A 5,182-nucleotide genomic window follows, 5' to 3' on the forward strand; every position below is an offset into this window, starting at 1 on the left:
CATGCAGGTGATGTATGCACAATTGTTCCAGCAGCAACACTTGTGTTTGGAATATCAAAACTGTGATTTTCCCCAGAGAGACTCTGGAAGGGGCTAAGCAGTGCAACCAGAGGACAGATCCTGATTTCACACCATGCTCCCCAGGGCCAGGTCCTAAACCAGAAGCAGTTTGACCAAGGCAATCTCTAGCCCAATCTCCCTACACAAATTGAAGTGAGCATGCACATTTGTACTACTTAATCAGATGCATTTAGACTGACAGTCACTAAAGCACTTTGGTCAATGCTCTGTTGTGTTGGGAAATGCCTTGCAATGAGATCTCCACATCTGCAGCAACAAACACCTCCACCATAGTCGTTCAATATCCCATTGGTAAGCATTCCTGCGGAAACATTGGATAGATTACCTGAATGTAGAGTATAGATTCCTCCAAGAGTTCCAACATCTGCACTCCCTGCATTAGTGAATCCACCAAGACCAGTGGTCTCTAATAAGGAACCACCAATCACAGTTGATGAAGATCCACTAGTTTGCTTCTCTTTACAGAGTTTCCCTATGAAATCAATTAGTACTCGGCTTTCCACTGCATAATCAAGTCTTTCTGAATTCACGGCTATACATTTCAAACAAAGCTCGTCATTATAATTTTCCTCTTGCACTTTGAGTTTGAACAAGTGCTGTGAGAAATGTAGTTTTTGCATTATCTCGTTGTACCTGAGATTCTCATTTTGTTTCCACATGTAGAGATCCTTCGCTGAAACACCCAAGATCTCCTCCCCAGCCTCTTGAAAAGCTGTGATCCAAGTGACTGCAGTGTGATCTTGAACCTGTATTGATAGGAGATATCTGTAGTCACATTGTGCAACACATTTCTCACAGCGATTACATTTCCATGTGCCATCACCATAATCAACGACTTTCTTATTGCATTGCCGTTCACCAATGGGAAGAGGGCAAGCTGTATAGCAGACGGGGTCAGGCCTTATAAAAGCAATTGTTGCTTTCAGAGAAATCCAATCAGGTTTATCAGATCTGCCGAGTCCTTCACTCTTGATTTGAGAAATAGTTGTCCACATCTCAATACGGGTAGAAATGGAGTGCGATACTGTGTTCTTACCCACTTGTTTGAACCACTCCATCACTTCCAAAGCTTGGGGTAGATTGGGATTTATCAGTAGTTGACTCGACCAAACTGTCCCCACAAAAACTCTCCCATTGAAGTCACATACACGACCTCCCTTAACTAGTAGAACAGGAAAATGTCCAGAATCGTGTAAATCCTGCAACTGTTCTCCTTCTTTTCCACAGAAAGATCCCCACAAAGTAACGTCAACACTTTGACCAGATGTATCGCAAAGCACTACGTTCCTTTTCTGAGTCTCTGTTCCATTCTTTAGCATAATCTTCATGGATGGATTAATTGCCACTACAACACCAATGATATCTACTCTGGCATTTGCTTGCATGTTTTCAATCTCGTTTATTGGCCTGAAATCGAATTGCTGATGGGGTATAGAATCGTCGCCCTCCAAGAACCGCTCCAGGAATGAGAGAGTCCAGATAGATTTCCCATTCGTGCTTCAAATGATTGAAGTTACCCTGTGCAGCTCTAAGGGTTCCCTTGGAGATCAGATAGACACTCCCTAGTTCTATAAGGTCATGGAATTTTTCAGCTGCATCATTGAAACAGGTGACCCGAATTTCACCTTTCTGTGCGTCGAAGAGATCAAAATTAAAACCCTTGCCATCACCTTTGGCTGGATTACGGAACGTACGGAGCTCAGCTTTTGCAGTGACCCTCGCTTTAATTTTCCAACCTTTTTGATATGGATTCAATGCTGCTATCGGCCATACCCTTTCAGGACCTTCGTCCGTTGCGGTGGTCGCTCCATCGAAATGAGAAGGTTCTTGATAAGAGGGAGCAGACACCCGCCCGCCGTAGGGACCTGCTTGAGGATGTGAACATGTTCCTCCCCCCCCAGCAGGGTGCGCAGAGACAATTAATCGCTGTTCTTGACAATCAATAGACTGAGCAAGCATTGAAGGAGGTGAAAAGCCAGGTTGTGAAGCGGTGACTCCCGACCCAACAGTTTCTCGGACGTAGATCCCGCTCACAGGCTGAAACCCTGCCCCTGGTTCCAGTATGGTTCCAACCATTCCTGTGCTGCTGCACCCCAGAGGCCATTCTTGCTTCGCAGGTCTCTCATGCTGCTGTTGATAAAGACTACCAACTGCTGGGGCAGAGAACGCGTGGTCATTCGTTATTACTTGTTTTGGATTTCCGATAATATCAGACACTGTGGCGATTACCACCATCTTGTGAACAAAAATAAGCCTTGAATTGCGTCAAGCAATGGACGATCTCAAGTTCAGCCGTAAAAAGATAGCAGAGACTACTTCGATGCACATAAAGCAAGTGCAATTCTGCGGAGAAAAGAGGAAGTATACTCATCAAGCAACACATTAAACGATACGGAATGGTACGTGAGTTTGCTTCCGTCCACCTTGAACCAATGATATGTACATGAATGCTTTTCAATTCGCACAACTCAAAAATTCAAAGCTTAGAGGAAATCCGACGACTTCATCACAACTAGTAGTAGTCGGAAAGCCTGAACTTTGGAACGCCCTGCTGCCGTAAGTATCTGTTTTCCGTGAATGAATGACCCATCAATGCTTCATATGCCGTATAATTCTGTCTGCCACACGGAATTGGAAATACATAGCCTAGCTACGAAATCAAACTCGAAAATCCTCAGCTTCGGAAATTCAAAGGCATACGGAACTCTGTTCTTCAGTAAACGAAAGGTGGCAAATAGAAACGATGGCTTGAATCGTCCGCAATGAGCATTTCAACAACCCAATTTGTCTTGGAACGATGATGCATGACAAAGATGTGCAATTCTCGACACAATGTGATGAGATTGGAAAGCCAGATGCGAGGCAGCCCACCTTCGTTGCCGTACAGTATTGGAGACGTACTCGAGCAGCTGCACCAGGGAGCCTGAGCGAACGGCGCCGGAGGTGACATAATCGTTGAGGTGAACGGCGAGGATGGCGTGGGCAACGGAGGAGCCATCGGAGAGGAGGAAGCGGAAGCGCTCCTGATCAGGGGAGCGGATTTGGGAGATGTGGAGGATTTGGAGGAGGGGACGGAGGTTGACGAGGTAGGCGATGGAATTGGGAGTGAGAGGAGAGACGTCCGCCATGAAAGCTCTCGCAAAACGATTCTGTTGTTGCTCCAGACAATTCACAACCAATTCTGTTGTTGCTCCAGACAATTCTGTTGTTGTTGTTGTTGTTGCTCCAGATCACAATTCTGTCGTTGTTGCTCCAGACGATTCTGTTGTTGCTCCAGACAAATCACCCAATTCTGTAACGCCATTCACAACCCTGGTGCCAGTGCCACAATCACGCAATTCTGCAACAACTGTAGGCGATGGAATTTGCCACAATCACCAAATTGTGCAACAACAACAACAATTCAGTGGCATAACAATCCTGTTGTTGCTGCTCCAGACACAACGGTGGTGCCAAAATCACAAAATTTCCTGCTCCAGACACAGCGGTGGTGCCAAGATCACAAAATTCTGCAAAATTCCATCTCCAGACAAATCGGTGGTGCCAAGATCACAAAATTCTGCAACACCAGGTATCCAAATTTCAGAAAATTCGCAACGCAAAACACAAAGTGGTGCCACAATCACAAAATTCTGCACCTTGCACCAGCAAGTAGGAGAAGAAAGCGCGCACATCTATTTTTGGCTAATCGCATTTGGTGTTGGGATTAATGCTAATTGCATTACTACCTCAACTAAAGTACGTGTTAAGGGCGTTCAAGGCCTCACTAACTCTTCCTTCTTTTGGCGGTCACGGGGCTTTTATTTATCACAAAAATATATTTTTGGCATGTCAAAGAGCTCATAGAGTGTGTTGAGCTCTTAAACATGCTATTTTGGGAGCCCTTTGAAATCGGGAAGAGCAAAGAGTTACAAATTGTGACACATGGCTCCATAAGGGCTCACAAAGGGAAAACTTTCCTCTAGGTTGCGTGCCGTAACGAATTACACATTCTCTACCTTAGCCACATGTGCATTAACTCTTTACCTTAGCATACAAAGTCTCATATTTTAGTAAGAGGCACTGCTATCGGGCACGTCCAGTGGCCCCTTGTTTCAGGTTCTCTTATTATGGGAATTGTGCAAGGGCCTTAAAAGAATGCGATGATAGAAATCTAAGGGTGAGAGGTGAAGAGAGGGTTGTCCCAACTCTTGGCCTTTTAGTGAAATTTTCACATTGTGCTAAGTTGCACTTGCTATTTGTATCCCTTGAAATCCTCCATCTTTTTCTCCCCCCTTTCAAGATCTCTCTCTCTCTCTCTCTCTCTCTCTCTCTCTTCTTCTTCTTCTCTCCCTTTTAGCTTTCAATTCACCCTCTTTTCTGTGAACCATCAAGGCAGGCCACATGAATGAAATTCATAAAAGCTCTTTCTATTTTCACAGAGGAAGATCAAAGGTATCAAAAGCCCCCCAACATCGGAGTTTAGGCTGATGTTAGCCATCATTGTAGGTGCTCCTTCAATCTCGTCCCTCTCCCAAATCCCAAATGCGCTAGAACCGAGGGTACTTTCCCGCCAACTTCTCGTCTCCTTCGCCTCCAACTCTTCGTTGGTTTATCTGCCCAGTGCCTATCTTCAAATGCATTCATCTCCAACAAGATTCAAGCCCAAAGGTAGCATTTGTTTCACCACCCTTCGTCTGGCCTGTGTCTACATTCTTTTGAGCGATTCGTCTACCCTATGCCTACTTACGTCTCGATCCACCAAGCTTCATGTATGGTTGCCGAGCTCAATTCACAAATCCCTTCATGTTTGTATTTTTTTCATCGCACATCAGCAGTGCCTATTGTGTACAGCTGTCTCTACAAAATTCGTCTACAAAGCAGTATTCTAGTCACCACCTTTCGGTGCACTAGTCGTCACAAGCTCAATTCAAGAATTCCTTTCTTGTTTGGAGTTTTTTCATTGAACCTAAAGCATGATCAATGTCTACCTTCCTCCCATCCCTAGCCTTGCATTGCTCGTTGTCTACTACCATCTCATCAAGATTCATCTCTGCAAAGCAACATTCCAGTCACCCCCTTTCGTTTCACCATCCTTCATCTCTTCTAGGTATGGTTGTCA

The 5,182-nt window shown here is 44.9% G+C and overlaps 1 pseudogene; it reads right to left on the reverse strand.

Moving 5' to 3' along the window:
* Positions 1-236: 236 nt before the first annotated feature.
* LOC147890277 (replication protein A 70 kDa DNA-binding subunit A pseudogene) lies at positions 237-3,370 on the reverse strand (annotated as a pseudogene).
* Between the last annotated feature and the right edge of the window lie 1,812 nt (positions 3,371-5,182).

The sequence above is a fragment of the Dipteris shenzhenensis genome, chromosome 19, assembly GCF_047967505.1.
Source record: "Dipteris shenzhenensis isolate YYH24624 ecotype China chromosome 19, Dip_SZ_1.0, whole genome shotgun sequence".
Classification (NCBI taxonomy): Eukaryota; Viridiplantae; Streptophyta; class Polypodiopsida; order Gleicheniales; family Dipteridaceae; genus Dipteris; species Dipteris shenzhenensis.